General features: G+C 29.5%; 1 long non-coding RNA gene across 2 annotated transcripts; it reads left to right on the forward strand.

Annotated features, from left to right (window-relative positions):
- The first annotated feature begins 1,836 nt into the window (after positions 1-1,836).
- LOC122269553 (uncharacterized) lies at positions 1,837-21,485 on the forward strand. 2 transcript variants are annotated; one of them, XR_015432996.1, is made up of 3 exons: positions 1,837-2,156; positions 12,472-12,878; positions 18,027-21,485. It is a non-coding gene; the product is annotated as an uncharacterized LOC122269553 (long non-coding RNA). The 2 variants fall into 2 exon arrangements; XR_011636963.2 differs by lacking the exon at positions 1,837-2,156 and adding an exon at positions 17,307-17,528 and having other exon boundaries at positions 12,156-12,878.
- The last annotated feature ends 264 nt before the right edge of the window (positions 21,486-21,749 follow it).

The following is a 21,749-nucleotide window of genomic DNA, read 5'->3' on the forward strand; positions in this document are numbered from 1 at the left end:
TACTTGCTTCTAAACTGTACTGATTTTTAGCAACCAGTATTTTTTTAAAGACATAAAATTCAAGTGTATCTCTTTACTTAGAAATTACAGTCTAATCTAAGTCTGTAATTGAATTAAAAATTACATTCGCTAACATAAAATTTTCAATCAATATGTATGGAGCTACAAATGATTAAGACTAGTTAGATTACTCATGTTTTAACTGGAGCTCTGTGATGAATGAAAACTCCCAATTCCTAACTGCTGAAATTGGTATCCATTGTTATCGTCAATGAAATTTCTAACCCCTTTCCAACAAGACTGAAATTGTAACCACCTTTTTTCTTTAGCTACAACTAAAATTTTAATCTTTTCCTGACAGCTGCAAGCAAAGTTTATCGCCAAATACGAATTATAGTAAATAAAAATTTTCTCCAGATATTGAAATTATAATTTTGAGTTGATGGTATGTTGGAAAATATAAATCAAAAGCGATTTTTACAGAATACTCTATGTTACATAGCCTACAAATGTATAGAAATATGAATTGAAGAGGGACCACCTATCATAATGAGCAGCAATCACTCCTGAAAAGTTCTATAATTCTAGGAATACTTGTGTAACTTTTATTTTGAAATAAGCAGCAGATTGCAAATTAATCCTCTGAAAGGAAGACAAACTTAAATTACTCCGATGAAATGACTTAAAAAGATGGATTGTTCATATAACTACATCTTAAATTTAGGAAAAGTTACAAAATACGTAGCATTATTTTTTTCTCAATAATTTGGAGATAGAATGTTCATCAAGATAATTGTGAAAAAACAAGATCGCTTTCATAAGAATTAAGTTCTAAATTTTAAAAAAACTTCAATGTTAAAATGTACTTTTTTTTTTTTTTTTTTTACAATTTTGGGTAAATTGCTATAATAGTAATTAACAACTATCATTAGAAGTAATGGGTCATTTTTATCATTTGTCGTTATTTAGAAATTGAAAAAAGAAAATTATAGTATTAGAATATGTAATTTTATGAAGAAAAAAAATTAAATACATATATTTTTTCCATAGTATTCTGGTGTGTTTTATACAGTTCTTATTTATTTTATTACTCATATCTACTTTAGACACATACAATAAAAAACGTGATGTCTATAATTTCTATTTTATTATATTTAAGACAAAGATACTTTCCTATGTAACTTAAATGTCAATTGTAGGAAGATTTTAATTTACATATTATTAGTATATTTAAGAAAAAAATTTAAATGATGTCAGGCATATTGCCAGTTTAGTCATGTCAGGAAAAATTTATCTGAGATCGATTTTTGTGGCTGATTTTGTAACTTAAAATATCGTCTACTCTAGTTGTGTGAAAATCCGGTTATTAAATCAAAAGTTATTTAAGATGTTCACTCTTTTGTTGTCTGTACATTAGTAATTTTAAAAAGCTTCAAAAAGAAGTCTACAATTTAAACTTGCCTACATTTAAGCTTATACTACTACTCTTTTTGAAATAGGTGTTTTTTTTTCTTCCTGTGAATGAATGTTTTAAGTGGTAGCAAATTTCATATTTCACCTTTATTTTTTAGTTAATAAATTTATTTCACAGTGATTTTGGTAAATTTATAATTAGGTGCCAAATTAATTTTGGAAATTTTTAGCAGAAAATGACTTAAAAGAGAGATTTTCTAACTATAAATCGCCTGAGAATATTCTGAAAGAAGGGGTGAATTTAATTTGTGGCAAACCGTTTCCTGCTACCTGTTTTTGTTCAATCGGAGAACTTAGGCATTTTTCTAATCAATTTATACCAAATCCAAACGCAAACCTTTTCTAACTGTAACCGCATAAATGTTATTCTTCATAAATCTTTCCAACTTCCCTTTCTGTTGAATTAAGTTTTTTTTTTAAGTTATGCAAATAAAACTGGTGTCAACTATGAAACCTATTAATCACCAATTGTGGACTGAGCTATATTCTATAAATTATAATCCTTTAATTCACTGTCAAGACGATACATGTAATTCATACTTTAAATTAAATGAAATTTAAAACTGAGCATGCGGACACAGGTATTTTAAAGTTATTGTTTTTCATTCCGCTGAATGATAAAATTTGCCGCCATAAAATGGAAAAAGTTACTCCTAATGGGTTATTTTTACACTTTCTGGATGGTAAACCAATCCCTTATTTCTTTCAAGTAGTTTCTAATATCTTTTACTAAAAAATTAAAGTCAAAGCCCTAAAAAAAAAAGGCATGTAAGTAAAAATTCTGTTTAATCATTAGAGTTTAATGAATCTAATTTTTGTTGTTAGAATCCAGTAATTATTCAACGTCAAGGTCTGTCGGGATTTATTAATAGGCTATGTCAACTTTCATCTATCAAAAGGTACCTCAAAATGGATTCAAGTTAACATGTCTTATGTACTAGTGAATTGGTATTTAATATTTATAGTGGTAGTTACGATAATATCCCCCCTTAAAAGGAGGATTGTACTTAGTGATTGTAAAATAATGAAGAAAAAAATGCTAATTTAAACTTAGAAGATTTTTTTGTTTTCCAGTACATAAGGATTTTTTTCAATCAAGGGGGGTAATTGACTTTTACATACATACACTTCTAGAACAGAGTTCCCATTCTAGTCCTTAAAAACTGTTTAGTTTTTATTTTTGATAATAAGGGCCCTTAAATGTACGTAATTTTTGTACAAGGTTTTTAAAAGTCCTTAATTTTGACAATCAAATTAATTGGAACAATTTTTCAGTCTCACAAAAATATTAAAAACAAAAATTTGCTATTTTTATCACCTAGAATGAGACCAGACATCAAGAGTAGAGCATTTTAGAGAAACAAGATGAGATGTGTACAAGGCAAGGCGAAGAAATCATGTCCTTCTTTCTTAATACAGTGGAACTCACATTGATACTTATATGTTAAAATTTATATCTAAATTAATTCTGTATTACTGATTTTTTAATGTTTTTCTGATGAACATTTTCTGAATAATTTTATTGTGGTATATTTGATTGTAATCCTCTGAGATTCCTCTTTAATCCTCGGGTAACGCATACTAATATCTGAAAGAACGGTCAGTATACACATATTTTTTTAAATATTTACTATTTTTAATGTTCATATTTAAAGTATTTGTAAATTAGTGAATTTATATGTCTTTTGATTGTTGCTAAAGTACAGGGATGTGATTCTTCCGCGGATCCGCGGATTTCCGCTTTTTTCAGATTTTTCCATATCTTCCGCTCTTTTTTCATAAATTTCGGCGCGGAAAAAATTTTTATTCAGTAAATGATATTTTGTTCAAAAATTTTTTCTCCCGCGGAGCGAAAGTATTGAAGCCCCCAATAAACCTTTCTTCACATGTCAATATGCTGGCTGGGGTAAAAGTGGTTGACCTTGGTAAAACAATGCAGTCTCCTACTCCACTACTCTCATCTTTTCAGGGATGAAAGACTTTAAAATTTCCGACCATGTTCCAAAAACTTTTGGGGAGTCGGACTTGCGACGAACTCCCCCCCCCCCTGCAGTAGCCTCTTGAGAAAATGATCTTCAGAAGAAAATGGGTAGAATTTCGGCATGTACGCCGTTGCCTTGACAACCGCGACTTCCGCTATAGATTGGAAAAAAGAAAAAAAGTCGTAAGCAGTTTCGTTTCGGCCGCTGATATTTGATTCCTTTTGATTGGCTGATTTACAGAATTTTAAATATTAGGAACTGGGCCAGAATCTGCTAAAATTGCGATTTTTATTTAAATGATTTTTATGTAAATCATCGATTTTCGTATTTAACTGATTTACATAAAAATCATCTAAATAAGAATGTAAATCATCGATTTTCGTATTTAACTGGTCCCGCAGTGGTCTGATCGTTAAGACACGGTTCCCAGCAGATCACCGAAGTCAAGCATCACTGGCTACGGTCAGTGTGCGGGTGGGTGACCACTTGGATCAGTCTGCGTAGGGACCGAGGGTGTGCGGTATTGATCCTCGTTAAACTGTGCTACCGTAAAGTGCTCGACTTCGCGCGCAGGTCGTCGGGCTACCGAAGCGGGGGTGCCATCCCTTCCGCAGAGGATCAAAATTGTGATGGCATGTCTTCGGATCAATCTCCGGGATGTTTCCCAGACCGTCGCCAAAAGCCCATTGTGCAGGTCTAGTGCGACGTAAAGTAACAACAACAACGTATTTAACTGATTTAAAAGTTACTTGTTGAGTTTCGTTTTTACACGATTTAAAAATCATTACTCGCAATTCCCATTCACGCAATTTAAAAATTCAATATCGCGATTTGTATTTAAGCGTTTTTAAAACCTAATATCGCGATTTGTATTTAAACGTTTTTAAAACCCAATATCGCGATTCATATTCCCGCTAGTTTAAAATCCAATGTCGTGATTCGTATTCATATATATTTTTAAATTTCAATATTGCAATTCGTTATCACGCGGTTGTAATATCAAACATCGATTTTCGTATTTATACGCGGTTTCAACATTACTCGTTGCGATAAGTATTCACGGACTAAAAATTATGCATCGTGATTCTTATTTACGCGATTTAAAAATTCAATGCCGCGATTTGTATTTTCGTGCTTTTAAAATCCAATATCGTGATTCTTATTCACGTGATTTTAAAATTCGATATCGTGATTCTTATTCACGCTATTTTAAAATTGAACATTGCGATTCTTATTCACGCACTCTTAAAATCCAACATCACGATTCTTATTAACCCTATTTTAAAATCGAATATCGCGATTCTTATTCACGCACTCTTAAAATCCAACATCGCGATTCTTATTCACCCTATTTTAAAATCGAACATCGCGATTCTTATTCACGCAATCTTAAAATCTAACATCGTGATTTTAAAATCTGATATCGCCTTATTCACGCGATTTTAAAATCCGGCATCGCGATTCTTTTTCACGCGATTTTAAAATCAAGCATCGCGATTCTTATTCACGCGATTTTGAAATCCAACATCGCGATTCTTAATCTAAGGCCTCCAAAAATTTGTTCGAGAAATGAACTCTCTTGTCCTATCAACACTGATGATCAAAAGTCTGCAAAACGCAGTCTACAGATCAGTCATGTTAATAAAAGACAATCGAAAAAACAAAGAACTGATGAGAAAGTCCATTAAAGATCCTTTGACCATTAAAGAAATGTTTTTTGAAATGATGTGATACATAAAATCATGCTTATGCATAATTACTCAAAGTTATCTAAATTATTAAAAAAAGAATTTTTTTAATCAAGATTTTATTTAAGAACATAATTACCATTTATTTATATTTATTTGAATAGATAATAATGTAATCATCATCTGATTGGCTATTGAATTCAAATCATTTTTTCTTTTGCACGTTTAATGCTTCAGTTATAAACTTCCTCTTTTTTGTGTTTTTGTCAATCACATCCCTGTAAAGTAGTATAAAATCATAAGAAATAAATAATAATTTAGGAAATAAAATTGGTTAAAAAAAAGAGTAGGTTGACCCGGGGTAATGTTTCTGGGGTAAAGTTTTATTTTTTTTTAAAAAAAAGTTTCTTTAAATTTGAGACATGGACAAGAATGTTTGTGCACTTTACTAAAGTATAACTACATTGACTTAATAATAGTTTTTTGTTTAATCTAACAAGATAAGTATCTTTTAAACTGCTTCCTGTATTTTCAATTTTAGAGATGGGTTATAAAATGTGCACATTTCCTCAAAGATCCCCCTCCTTCTCTTAATAATGAATATTTTGAGTTACTTTCTTTTTCTTTGATATAAAAATAGAGTAAGCTTTTCTTTAATTGTTTCACATCTACTGTACACATTATAATTGATTATAGGAAACTGTATCAAATGTTGCCCCCTACAGATGGGATAATTATTGACCACTGGGGTAATTCCTGATCATTGTGATTTCTTCTTATAAATAGTATTAAAAATAACTAATTGTTTTTACTTAAATAACAGTTCATATTTATTAAGTGGGACAACTATGAAATATATTTTAACTGTAATCACAATTTTTATTTTGTATACAAGACAAATATGTTCTGATATGACCATTTCTAGCCTGTCTTACCTTGCTTCGATCTTAATTTTATGTGTGTACATTGTTAGAATAATTTTAAGTTGATAAATTAACCTAATATAAATATGGTGAGAAATTATAAGCTTATAAAGGATACTAAGCTTCTAGAAAGCAAAAATAGTGAATTTCTTTTAATGTTTAAAAATGAAAATTTCAGTGTGAGAGCTGAAGTCTTTATTCTTGATTTTAAATAAAAAGTTTTAACATCTGCTTAAACTTATCTTTTTGGTTTATTTGTTTGATCTTAATGTCTTATTTGTTAACTACCATCGTGTAATTATTTTTAAACAGCCCCTTTACTATAAAAACTGATGATCAGTAATTATCCCAGAAGTGATCAGGAATTATCCCAGAAGTGATCAGGAATTATCCCAGAAATGATCAAAATCATGGGTAATTCCTGATCACTAAAAATTTAAAATATTTTAAGTTCTAATTAGATTTTCATACAAATGAAGGTAGCATAGGACTCATCTCATATAGCCTCAAACTTCCAGTAAATATTAAAATTCCATCTTGAAAGTTTATTCACAAAATAGATGTTTGCATTTTTTGATCAGGAATTACCCCAGGTCACCCTACATGTATTTTTTAAATAATTTTCTTTTATGTTCTCCTATACATTAAAAGTACTTTAGACTCTTAACTTTTATTTCTTGATTATAAAATCAAGTCTTTTTTTTTTTTCTTTCTTTTTCAATGGAGTTAGTAGGATGGAAAAAAATTTTGTGTTAGTCATCGTTCTTGTTAGATTAATATGACTTTGGCCAATGAGAGATAACCTTCTTAAAAGTTTGGTGCATATGGTGAGGGGGGTCCACGTCCCATGCACTGGAAACTTTTCTGATTAACTTCAGAAAAGTTACTAACTCCTCACCAATTATTTTATATAAATGTTACCTACTCCTAATTACCTAAAATGTGCTTGAAAATTCTTTGAAAGCAAATTATAGTGTTCTTAGATCTATCCCTAGAAATGACTAATTCAAAATAGTTTTATGTATTTTAAAATGCAATATATATTTCAAAGATTTAGTTAGGGGTGCTCATGGAAATTCTCATAAAAGCCAGAAATAACAATACTTTTAAATTCAATTCAAGGATTGTATTTTTTTTTCCTTGCACATTTTCTTGACAAAAGAATTCTTTTAGAGAATAATTCTATTAAATGATTTGTGAAATCCTTCTTTAAATAATTAATTCTATTTTAGATGGAGGTGAGCAATCAAGGTAAAATGTGTCTTTTATGAACACTTACATTTTTTATTAAATTGTGTTTGGCTTATAAAATCCCCTGATTTGAACACCGTGTTTGAACAGCAAGTAAATCACAAAAATCAACATTTTTGTAATTTAGTGGATTTGCATAGTTAAATCCCTGGTGTAATGAATTTAAACTATAAGAATCAGGTGGAAGAAAGTGGGAAACCAAACCATTAAATTTATTTTACTGAAAATTTCGATGCATTTTAGTTACATAAGATTCATATAGATTAAATATGAAGCATTATTTTTTATTTTGTTTGATTGTTTTCTTACAATAATGCCGTCAAAAGAACATGTTTTAGCGTACCCACTTGACCCCATGGTAAAAGAAAGTAGGTCTAGTTCTAAAATTATTTAATATTTAAAGAAAAATATGTAAATATTTTTTAGGAAATAAAAACGTACTGAAATAAATGTATTTCTGTTATATTTAAGGTACAAATGCACACACAAAAAAATTTTTACATATTTAATTAAAGAAATAATGTCCATGGCTATTAAAATTGGATTCATTCGATATACAACTTATATTGCTTTACTCTACATAATCTTAATTAATGGCAGGGAAAGTATAATAATCTCCCAATGGGAAGTTATTCAAACACTGTATGTAATTCACTAATATCTATTACTTGACCACTTCTTGTTTGGTACTGAACTTCTACCCATGATCCTTGTTTTATTTTCTCTTAATTCTACTTTCATATTATCTGTACCATTACTTTTCTTAATGTCTCTCATTTAAGGATCTAAACTATCATAACATATGACATGAGAATAAATATAGTTTGCAAATAATAAACTTGCAGCCAGATATTAAAAATAAAATAAAGGCATTTACTATAGTCTCAATATAAGTTTCTATAAAGGAATAAAAAAAAAAATTTAAAAAGAAAAGAATAAGTGTTTTTTACTTAACCCCATGTACCCACTTTCTCCCATCTAACCGTAGGAAACGTGTTTACAAAAGCAATAACCTATGACAAAGCTATTGAGAAACAACATAGATTTACAATAGAGTCTGTTTAAACGGTCTTTAAGTGATAATGAAAGTGCTCCATTCAAAATATTAGTAATTTTTGTTTTCAAAAAAAATTTTTTTCATTGCGTTCAGAAGCTCCCGCAGGTTGCACATCAACAGTCGGCAGGCCGCATGTTGTGCACCCACAGTCTCAGGTTTGGTTTTATTTGGTTCCATATAAAGAAATTTCTACTTGAGAAACAATTAAATCAAGTAGAGTCAGAGCTCTTTTGCACTGCAGATTAATATTGCCTCTGCAGATAATTTTTCATCAAATTTTTCGTTTTACTTTTAAAAAGCAAATGGGCTAAAATTCCTTTTTAAGAAATCTAACTAAATTAAATAATACTTTAATTAAACTTGATTCGAATAAAAATTAGGAAATGAGAGAACACCGCAAAGGAAAAGTTAAGATTTTTGACTTGATTACTAAACTTAACTGTATATAGATTTATTCTATTTGATTTTGTATCATTGTATAATATTCTACTTAAATTTAAGCAAGTTTTTATGTATAATGTTTAAGAACCTTATATATGTAAATTTTGCTACATGTATGATTAAGCAGAAGTTTTACAATCATAATGTCTGACTGCATTGAAGTTGGAGACAAATTTCGAATTGGGAAGATAATGCTGCAGATTCACTCCATGCATTCTGATATTGTGAATACTAGTCAAAAATAGTACTTTTATGCTTAAAATTCATTGTATCTTCTCAACTGTTAGTGATATTGACTCCATTTAGGACTAATTCAATCCAGCATAAAAAAGATGCATGGAACAAAATGCTTCATTTACAGATCCGTAAATAGGTACATGTAAAAAATTTTACTTTTTATATACATAAAAACCATTATAACTTTTAAACTATTAGTCCTATCATCTCAAATTTGATCTCTTTCAATTCAGCTTAAAATGTCTTGGAATTAAATTCTCATTCGTATATCTATAGCAATCTAAGTTCCTATCATCTTAGCTTGTTACTACTAAGAGGTAAGTGCTTACATGTTTGTTACTGTGTAGAACAGGGATGTCAAACTCGCGGGCCGCATGCGGCCCGAGATGAAAATTTTTGCGGCCCAGTCAATATATCCGATGCAAGGTCAAAAATAAAATAGAATTGTGAATTAGAGAGGAAACTAGCATATGAAATTATAGTATACTTTGTTTATAAACTATACGGATCATTTTAAATTGTGCGCGCGAAAATTTAAAATTCTAATTGGCTTGCGGCACCTGCCAATCCAGGGATATTGCATCGTATCGAAAATATGCACACAAAAAATTTTCAAATCTTAGAACAAAATTTGAAACAAGGTTTAAAAATTTTAATTCTTTGGAAAGCAAGTTTTGCTTGTTTTCTTTGATTTTCTCAATAAATATAGACTCAGTACCCAGTAATATGCAAATGGAAGTGATTGAGATTCAGTGCAACTCATAATTTGAAGGCAAAATTCATTGAAGTGGGTGTGCCTGAACTTAACAAATATTTACCGGCAAGGTTTGAAAATACTCAAAAATTCCATGTTTGGAAGTACTTATCAGTGCGAGCAATTATTTTCTGTTATGAATGGAAATAAATCTCCTGTCCAAAACCGTATTAATAACGCTTACTACGTTGGGTCAATTTTGAAAGTAGTCTCGGCCAATAAAATTTCTCCTGAAATAGGAAAGATAGTAGCAGAGAAGAGATGTCAAGTATCAAACAATAATTTAACTTTATATATGTTTATTCTGTTTAGAAGAAATTTGGGTCCGTTAACTGACCCTTCACAAAATATCTTTTCCTAAAAACGGACCCTTCACAAAATATTTTAACTTAAAAACGGATCCTTCAGAAAATGATTTTTCTTTTTATCGGTCCCTTCACAAAATTGTTTATCCTCATTATTGTTTTTTAATCGAATAAACCCTTCCCAGGGCAGAAAACAAGAAAGATGGACGTAAACGAATTAAAATTTGTCTTCGGCAGGCGATTTTTCCATTATTCGTTCTAAATTAATATTCTGCGTTCAGCAGTATAGGCTAAATGCCAAATATTTGTATGTTGCATCTCTAATTCAGTCGCAGCAATTGCTGTTTATTTTTTAAAATTTAATTTTTTGAATTATAATTTTAAAGTGCCGAGCATAATCTTGTATCTATTTACAGTTTAAAAACTTATTGAAAAAGTTTTTTGCAATAACCGGACCCTATTTGCACAAATTCATAAACGCGTACTCTGGTTGAAAGAATGTTTCACAAAATGTCCTGTTATTACAATGTACTATTCAAAATTAAAATATATGTTTCTATAAACATTGATTTTTTTTGTGTACCCCACTTAAAGTTAAACATTGTTTATTTGGCCCAAGTTAGCTTTTGAGTTTGATACCGTTTTATGTCTAGGTGTAGAACGTTTTATGTCTAGGTTGTGACTATTTTTGAGCTATCCTTACTGTACTAACTGTGTTACTGTGTTTTTAAGTGGTAGGTAATTTTAAAAGAATTCAACAATTTCTATTTTGCTGGCACTTAACATTTAAAGAAAAAAATTTCTGTCTAAAAGGTGTTGATTTGACTATTATATTCTCTCCAATGATTATGAACTATTCCATGCAAATTATTTAAACTGTATTTTAATTTTGTTTTTATTATTGGTAGACTTATATATATATTATTATACACTACTACTATTCTTATACTAAGTTTTTTTTTTTTTTTTAAATAGTTATTAATTTTTATTAAAGTTTTCTTACTCTTTTGCACAACAACCCATGAAGGATCTTGGCCTCCCTACTAATACATCTCCAAACATTCTTATCCTTTTCATGAATCCGATCCTATCCTTCAACTTCATCTAGCCATGATTTCTTCTATCTTCCAGCACTTTTCCTTGCTATTTTCTCCAAAAAAAGAGCTTTTTTGTACCTTTGTTCTGATCCATTCTAAGTGGCCCTACTACTGTGCCATTTATAATATTTAAAATATCTTTAACTGTTCAATTTCTAGATTTGTTCATATCACCAATAATACTAATTAATTTTTCTCCATATTGTGCTGTAGTCCAGATTTTCAGTTGTAATGTAAACTATATTGAAGATGATCCCAATGCTTTACATCAGTGTTCCCCAATCCCCGGTCCACGGACCGGTACCGGTCCGTGGATCAAACGGTACCGGGCCGCACATTTCATTGAAACTAAATATAAATTCCTAGGCTTATACCCCAAATTAAAAATATATGTGTTCCATTAAAATTTTACTTATTTAAAAAAAAGGGGCCCCGAAGGTAGTGACATAAAATTTTTAGTGTTTTAAAAAGTAAAAAGAAAAACACCGAATCCTTTCAATTAGTTTTAATAAAAAAAAAAAATCTATCCTAATAACTGTAAATATCATAAATAAAAAACGAAAGCGAGGCGCGAAATTTACATGGGAACTAGTGAAGAACAGTAACAGCAACCAAAACAAAGCAACGGATTAAACTGGACAAAAGCAACACACTTCGGGTGTCATTGTCTCCGATTACCCCCAAATGGAACCGTCTCATTGCAAAAAACAAGCTCAGGGTTCTCATAATTTTAACGTTCTCGTAAGTTAAAATGTTAAATCACTTTATATTTATTTTTTATGAAACTGTATTTTATTTTAAAGACATGCTTGAATACAATTAAAATAAAATAAATCAATCAAAATAATCTAAAATATGAACAATCAACCCCCCCCCCTCCCAGCGGCAGCAGTAAAATTATCAAACGTTGACAGGTCCGCGGTGATAAAAAGGTTGGGGAACACTACTTTACATGGTATAATAAAGCATTGGCTCCTTGCACTAAATCTGGCCTTTATTTCAGTTTTGATGAAATTATCTTCCATCATAACAGATTGCAGATTGAATTCTGAACTGAAACTCTCTGATATTCTACATCATTGTAGATCTTTATTGTCAATAGAGTTTCTCTGCTGGTCAAAATCTCTTTGCTAAACCTTAATATTATATTACTTAATGTGATTTTATTGTTACTTAATGCTATTTTTAATGGATTACTTCATATTGTAATAATTGTTTTAATATCTTAAAATATAATAATGCTTTTTTTTTTTTTCCTCGCAGAAATTTCAGCTGGATTTCAATGGCTTGGAACTGTTCTTGCTTGGAATTGCATGGATTTGTTCTGCTGTACTTACTGTTCCTATAAACATCCTCATAGAAATAGATTAATCAGGCATTTACAGAACCACAAACTTGAAGAAAACTTCTTATGCAAATTTTGTCAAAAATTTTATAGCAGGAAGGACCATTTAAAAACTCATATGATTTTGCATCAGCTATACAAGAAATAAGCTATGAGAAGAAAAAAAATTTTTTTGCTAAAAATACTGGGGTTGAGCAAAATACTCGTATAGCAAATTGCTGTATATAAATAATTTTTCTTTTATTACCATAAGCGAAGAACCGCTGAATTTTTTGAAGGAATTACTGCTTTTGCTTTGCAATCTTTGGCACAGAGTTAAATATAGGTATTCAACTTTGCTTAAATTGAACTATTGTAGAGTTTTATAAAAGTGTAACAGAAAACTGTTTAAAATATTCTGATATATATAAATAACTGGTACATATTTTGTTTTTGTTCAATGAAACTTTCAAATATTTTCAACGATTTGTATTCCTTCTGTTTGTTATACCAAGAACATGTTGCTTTGACCTTAGGAAATGTGTATAATACTTGTTAAATTTTATTTTTTGAACTAAATTAGGTGTTAATAAAGGTCTTATTCACCAAATGTTATAAAATATCCTTATGGTTATTTCTTTATGAAATGTAAAATATTAATGATTATATATTTTTTTTTACAGGTTGGTAAGTCAGTTATAAAAGTGCAAGTAAAAAAGGATTTTGCTGCTTATGGTGACCTTATATATACAGTCAAACCCTGCTATAGTGAACCTTCAAGGGACCGAAATTTCGGTTCACTATAACCGGGAGTACACTATATCCGTTACGCAGGCAATTTAACTATTGGTTCCCAAACCCCTCCCTTTTATTACACATTATTCAAATAAATGACTGTAAAATATTATGCAGTAGCCAAAAATGTGTTATTTTTCATTAATCTTCGTCTTGCGTACAAAAAAAAATTAGTAATCTTTAGCTGATGAGCAATCCTCAACACCAGATATGGAAACACTTCCTGACTCTCAGATAATTTTTCCTGAATTTCTGTTTTTTCAGCTTTTTAAACCAGTCTAACCTGCAATTCGAGTAAAAAGTAGTCTCATAAAATCGCTTAGCAAATTCATCAACATTTGTCCAGATACTGGAAGATTGCGGCTTCTTCGATAGGTGAACCACTTCAGTAATGCTTCTTCAACATCCTTGTGATCTGCTTTTCTCAATTTTTTTCTGCCATTTAATTTTTTTCATGTGCAGAAATTAATAATTGCCTATTTTTCCATATGTTACAAACTGCAGATTTGAATAATTTATATTCACTGCAAATATCAGCTTGATTGCATCCATTTTCAATTTTTCTGATTGTGCCCATTTTATCATCAATCTAGAACGTTTTACGTTTACAGTTCGCCACACTTAAATTTGAGACACTTGTTTGCAGGATTTTTTTTAACTGAACTGAGAGCAAAGAGGAGTTGAAATGAGGGCCTTATCAACACATATTAGTGCCCATCCCTTTGACCAGTAATTAATAATTACTCATTCCCTCTGACAGAAAATGCATATTGATACCACTGACACCTTACAGGTGCATTGTCTGCCTGGGGTGGAAACATCTGTTTGGTTTATTTAGGGATGGGAAAGTTAGATAAAAGAAGTAAACAAGAAAAAAATTCTTATCACTACATTCCCCTCTATAGATGGTTTTGAAAATCGGTATATGTATTCATTTTGAAGTAGAAATTTAAAAATTATTTTTAAAAAAAAAATTTTTTTAAAAATCAGTCGAAGACAGAAAAAAGTTCATTATATCCAACTTCCTCACTTTTATGTTCACTATATCCACAAAAAATAACATTATCCGTGTATAGCAAGGCACGGGACCGAGCATTTCATTCATTATATCAGTGGTATCAATATGCATTTTCTGTCAGAGGGAATGAGTAACTATTCATTACTGGTCAAAGGGATGGACACTAATATGTGTTGATAAGGCCCTCATTTCAACTCCATTTTGCTCTCAGTTCAGTTAAAAAAAAATCCTGCAAACAATATCCAACTTCCTCACTTTTATGTTCACTATATCCACAAAAAATAACATTATCCGTGTATAGCAAGGCACGGGACCAAGCATTTCATTCATTATATCCGGGAGTTCACTATAAACTGTGTTCACTATAGCGGGGTTTGACTGTATTTGGAAAAATGCAAAATCATGTCCGTACACGGAGGGGAAAAACCATTCTTGTGTACGATTTGCCAGAGTGACTGTACCAAAAGTGTGGACATTTTTTTGTAAAGTTTCATGTTTTTCTACTTTGTGTGCTTGTAGAATATATTAATTTTCACTTAAATACAAACGTTTATCTATCAAATTGAAGGTAATTTAATGTAGAATTTAATAATAAATACATTATTACAATATCTGTATTACAAGAAAAGTTATGCAACTAATAATAAGATCTATCTTAGATTTGCATTTTTTTAACGTGATACTTACACAATCAATACTTAGTAGGATAACCTTTATTTTTTAAGACAGCTTCACAGCGTCTTTTCATTGAGTGTACTAGTGTTTGGAGTTCACATTTCGTAATCACATGGTGCCAAGAATCAATTATAGCTTCAATAAGTTGTCTTTTATTGGAAGGACATTTCCTGGCCATGGTAATATATCTATGCCTTTATTTTGAAACCATGCTTTGCATACTTTTGCTGTGTGGCATGGAGCTGAATCCTGCTGAAAAATAAATGGTGCGTTGTTGGGGAAGAGATCCTTGATGGAAGGTATCAATTTTGGTTTCAGGACAGTTTTGATGTATTTTTTGGCATTCGGGATGCCACAATCACTTGAATTCGGCCCACACCATCTGCAGACATACATGCCCAAATCATGACATTTGTTGGGTTTCTTGTAGTTGCTTCAATGCAATCACATCTAATCAATGCAATCACATTTCACATCTAATGGCATCTGATGAAATTTTTCTATCTTAAAGGCATAGCCGTTTAATTTTTTTATCGGCAGTAGCACTTGTGTATTTTTTGGACCTGATTTGGCTTTATTTTCCACTGATTTCGTTTTTTCATAAGGTAAACAGAACTTTCGTACAAGTCACGGAACCACCAACTTGTCTTGCAATTTCAGCATAAAGGAGGCCATTTTCTCTCAATATGACAATTTGGCTTCTTTTTGTAGTTCTCCAATTGATTCTTGTTGATGACATTGTTTAAAATTAGTTAAATTAAAAAAAGGGGACTTTAAATATTCAAAAATAGCAATACTCTATTTAATTGTACTAGTATGCATCATTCCGCAAAATATTTACTCAACAATAACTCTTTTACCATCCAAATAACATAGACTATAGTTACGGACATTTGATTGGTCCTAGGAACGGTGTTTGTGATTGGCTAGTACGCTTTTATTACAAAACACGTCCTTATTCAAAACGATTTGTGTTTGTTCTATTAAAATGAGCATAACTTTTTTTGTAATGCAGATATTTTAATTCTGTATTTATTATTAAATTCTACATTAAATTACCTTCAATTTGATATATAAACGTTTGTATTTAAGTGAAAATTAATATATTTTACAAGCACACAAAGTTGTAAAACATGAAACTTTCAAAAAATGTCCACACTTTTGGCCACCACTGTATATATCGTTGAAAAGCCAAAAGTTGACACATGCCTAATTATGATAGGTCTAAATAATGATTTTAAATTTAAACCCTTCTGGCTTTAAATTGCCACTGAAAACAATAAGCTAATACAAAAATTTTACGTTTATTTCAATTACGTTATTTATTGTGCAAACAATATATCAACCATCCAAAAATATATTGTTTTTATAATATGTATCATAATTATATATGTATCTTTCAACCTTTGTTTTAGCTGTACAATTGTGTTGTTTGTCATATACTCCTTGACCCTTCCATCCTTAGTAATTTTAAATGAGAACTAAAGTTTTTATAGTAACTTATTTTGTTCTGAAGTGTATGTTAGTATTTAATGTGAATGTTTTAACTTTTGATATTGTTACCTGTTGTATCTACTTAAAATCTGTCGTGACTCTAGCTAGTATTGACGTTAAAATTTCTTTAATTTTAATATAGAAAAGGTGGAATATCGAGGTATAAATAGAGATAGAAGGTCATTTATTGACTTCAAATAAGGGTAAATTATTTTAGGGCAAGGGTTTCTTAAATTTTTAGCCTTAGAGTCACACTGACTCCTCCTAAGAACCTCCTTGGGAGAAAGGGGTTTGAAATATATAAAATTAAAAAAAATCTAATTTTTTATTGATACAGGACCACGGCATCTTGATTCTCTTGCTGTTTTTCCACTAGTAATGTATTTTGACTTTTTTGTCCAATATCTAGCTCACACTAGCATTGTGCTGCTAGCACAAATTTGTGCTGTTTTTAGTTACAGAATTTTTAATTAATCTAAATATATTTTGAACAATTAATGTTAGAATTAAACAAGAGTGTGACACAAAATTGTTTAAAATTTATTTTTGAATAAAACATTTAACAAGTATTTTATCTCGTTTTATAAAACTCGAGAAAAGAGTTGCAATTTATGTCTGTTCTGCATTTGTTATTGAATGCTTGTTTCTTAGGGCTGGATAATGCTTATAAAGACATTTTTTATTTTCTGAACTTAAGTTTTTGATGAAAGTTTCATCCACCAAATGAAAATTTTATTTACTTATGGCCTTTTTTTTTTTTACTATAAAATATTAATAGTTTCTTTTTAACAGTTTGGTTGTTTAGTTTCTTAAGTGTGATGACAAGCTACGTCGCTGTTCATGGTGCCCATATACTCATTTGGAAAAATATAAAATCTCTAGACATGCCAAACACATAATGGGGAAAAACCAGTGTGTGATATATGTCTAAAAATCTTTGAATACAAGGATCATTTGAAAATACATGTGTCTAATAAATCGATATCTAAATAGTGATCTTGTGTTTGTTTTACAGTAAATATATTCAGTAATTCCATATTTCAAACAAAAATGTTTTTCATAAATAGAATTTAAAAACTTAATAATTTTATTTATTGCAGACATTACAGTTTGATTGCACATTTAATGGTGCCTTAATTTTAAACATGATATTTAGTTTCAAATGTTTTATTGCAGTCCTTTTTATAATTTTTTTAAAAAAATATGTTGAATTCTTCGACATTATCTTTTAATCGCTGGTCTTTTTTTTTTAGAATTTACTGTTTTATTGTCTTACTGTTTAATTTTTCTTTTTGTATTTCATAATCAAAATACCATTTCAAGATAATTCATATAACTTCAATTCTGAAAAGTCTTTAATTGGCCTTACAAAGTATGCCTATAAAATTTTTATCTGTTACAATATCCTATATAATAAGCTTTCTCTTCAAAAGTTTTAAATAATTCCCTGATCTTTTCAATGTCTCAAATAGCTGTGTACATAAAAGATATTAATGCTATTTTTCCCCACAGGCATTCTGGCAGGATGTAGACGGATTGGCAATATGTTATACTGTTCATCTTGCTCTTATAAAAATAAACACAAAAGCCAGTTACTCCGACATTTCCTTGTACATACTAAAAATAGTGCATTAAAAAAAGAGCTGAATGGATGCCAGCTTATTAACGATGTACTATACTGTTTATATTGTCCTTATAAAAATAGGCATAAAAGTAAGATGATTCGACATTTGCCTACGCATTCTGCAGAGAGACCTTATGTTTGTAATTTGTGTAATCGTGGTTTTAAAAGAGAGGATATTTTAGAAGCACATGTGCTTACCCATTTGTGTTAGTGCATGTTAAAACTGAATTCTATTCAGTTGTATTTGGTATTTTTTAAACTGTATATCTCGGTGTTAAAATTTTTTTATCTGTGTTGATAGTTTTATAAATATTTTCATGATTAATCCTCTTATTGCATAATTTTTTTCTTAAAATGCAATAAGAAATTGCCTATTTTTTATTACATATTTCAAATTGATATATATTTTAGAATTAAAGTATACAAAAGGTTTTTGTTAAAGAGTTTCTTTTCAATACAGAATTATAAAGGTTGTTAGAAAGTGCACAAAGAAATCCATAAAATTCTCATCAGATTGCTATAACTGTCTTCAATATACTTTAAATTGGAACTGCTATCTGTGTCAGGAATGTCTGTTGTATCTCTCGCAAAACGCTTATTGCCAGGCATGTCTGAGCTTTGAAAAGACCATTCAAAATACTGCAAGACATGCTTGAATATTTGCAGAAATATGAACAGCTAATGCCAACTGTTATCCCAGATTTGTATAAACAAGCATTGCAGAAAAACCTAAATGATACCGTAAATGGGAAAAGAGTGAGTTGTACAGTTAAATGGACAGGAAAACGCATTCCCACAGAAATTGCCAGTTTTTCAAATTTTCTCATCTGCGTTGCCTATGGAAATTGCGGGATACACAACGAACTAAAATATAGTTAGAAATGGCTTAACTCTTACTGAAATCATTTGGACTGATTGTAATATAACTTTGTGCGCAATTTAGCTAATTTATTTGACATGTAACCCCAGTTACTCAAAATTCACTATCAGTAACATGCGTTTAAGCAGTGTAAGGTTGAATCTTTATGATTTACTTATCAACAGATGTCAAACTTCTGACCTGGAAATTTCCATCTTCTATTGGATATTGTTATGACTACTCTGAATTTATTATTTATCTGATATAAGATCTCATATTTTTATTCTTCATTTATTATTTATCTACAGTTGTGAACTAAAGAGATTATTAGAGTCCTTTTTGAAGAAAAAAAAATTAAACTTTTCTATAGATATTTTTTTCTGGTTACTAAAATTTTCGGAAAGTAAAAAAAAACTTTTCGTTAATTCCGAATTGTGTTTGTAATGAAATAATTTTATGCAGGGTTTTTTAACCATTAAACCAACATACTCTAGATTTTATTAAATTAGGGCTTGCTTTATATTTAGAGATAAGGAATGCAAAAACTCTTTTGTTAACATGTTTTATATGCCTCATTTATGTGATAAAACCCTACTTACCTCTTTGTTTTCATTCAAGGTTTTGCCTTGTTCAGTTTTTTGATCCTATTAAATTAAGATACTTATTCCTAACAATTGCTCTCACTCTCTCTCTCTCTTTTTTTCTTAATATTAAGTTTAGTTTATAATACTGTAGTCTTATTACCTTAAATTTTTTATATTTGTTAGTTGTGGCACAGAGTAACTGATTTTTGCCCTAGTACCATAAAATTTTTCAATTCTTTTTATAAAATCCTTATTTAATCCTACAACCAAGGCAAGATTTCTTCAAGTAGCAAATTGCTTGTTTAAAGAAGAAAAAAAATGCTAGTTACAGAAAAACACATTAGCAAAAATTTTTAGTAATTTTTTATCGTTTTATAGTTTTTTTTATCGCGCAATTACCAATATATTTAAAACTCTATCATTACAACATGCGAATTTCTATTTAGGATTCTATCATTAATTATCGTTCATTTTCTGGTCTTTTTTTTTTTTTAAATAGGTTTTTATCGTCTTTTTGGTGATCTCCACATGAATTTTGAAACTTCATTATTTGTAATACCACAATATTGTGACACAAAAAAGTTCAAATTTTAGTTAACACTTTTTTATGTGCATGAATCACTGCTATTCCGTGGTTTTCGGCGGTTATCTTAATTATTTTTTATTTTTATTGAATCATTCAATTCTGGTATTTTAACTATATTATTACAACATGTTAATTTCACCTTTAAGAGATAATTTGACATTCTCAAATATATTATTAAGACACTTATATTTCAGATTTGAATATTCGCTCAATTATTTGCGACAATGCTGTCACAATCAGAATGTTCTGATTGTTTTCTCAGCAGTTATTATAGTTGGTTAGGTGTCAAAACTTCCAGCCTAGAAATTTCCACGTGTTTTTTAAATCTCGATACTTCAAGTACAGTATTTCTACGGCACATTTGAGTATTTGAACTTTCAGACGAGTATAAATATTTTATATTTACCGTTCAGGGATCATTCCATTGTGTAATGTTAACTTTTTTGCATCACAAAACATATTACTGCTTTATGTATTTTTATTACTACTTTAAAAAATTTTGTATGGTACTTGATTTTGCTAGTCGTATTTTTTAGTACTAGCATACTTTGAAGAATAAAATAATGTCCTGCTTATAACTGTCAAAAACACAGTTTGACATACATAAATAGGTTTTTTTCTTGTACGGGTAACCAGCTTGTCTCCATATTTTATGCTAGACAATTAATGTTTTACATCAATTCCCTAGCTAATTTCATAATTCATTAAACTGGACTTCAATGAAATTTGGTCAACTGACATAAAAGTTTTGTTTGTTGCTGTTGTTTATATTTTGCATGCTATTTCTTGTAACTTTTTTTTTTACCCATTCTTGTTCTTCAATAGATTGTTGACTTTAGTTGATTATTCAATGAAATTTTGCCCTTCATATACCTTTTTCAAGAAGTTGCTTCCATTTTTAAAATTTAATACATATTCATAATCAATACTTCTTAGTTTTCCCCTTGTTATTTTTACTGTATTGTAAAAATAACTTTTTCCAGTGCACTGGAATGATGTGTTATTTATGAATGCTTTTTAATATTTTTTTTTTCTATTTATTTTTGTTGTATTTGTTAAAATCCTTAAAATGACCTGTATTCCATACTCCAGAGTGTCATGTTATATATTGATGAAACTGTAACATCAAAATGTGGAAGTACTTTTAAATGTAACAAGAAACTATGGTATATAGCTGCATCAAGTTAAGCAAGTTCCATATACACTTAATATATCTGAAAATTTCCAGTTAACCTGTGATTAAATTCTAACATTTATTATTGTAATTATTTGTACTAAAGTTATTTAAAGTTGAAAAAATAAAATTCGTCAAAATTTTAGCAAGATGACAAATGTTATATTTTTCTGTCTAAATAATTTAAGTTTTTGAGAACTTAAATTTAAATTATTAATACATGAACGAAGATAGCTTTTTGAAAATACATTACAAGGAATTTTGAAAAAACATTACATAATCCACCACATGATGTTATATAAATTTTAGATCATTTATAAGACATATTTTTTGTAATTTAAATGGATTTTATTTTCATATAATATAATGCTTTTCTGAAGTATTGAGTTTAATTTTCTTAATTACTTT

This window comes from Parasteatoda tepidariorum, chromosome 4 (assembly GCF_982258835.1).
Source record: "Parasteatoda tepidariorum strain Cologne lab strain chromosome 4, Ptep-v5.0, whole genome shotgun sequence".
Taxonomy (NCBI): domain Eukaryota; kingdom Metazoa; phylum Arthropoda; class Arachnida; order Araneae; family Theridiidae; genus Parasteatoda; species Parasteatoda tepidariorum.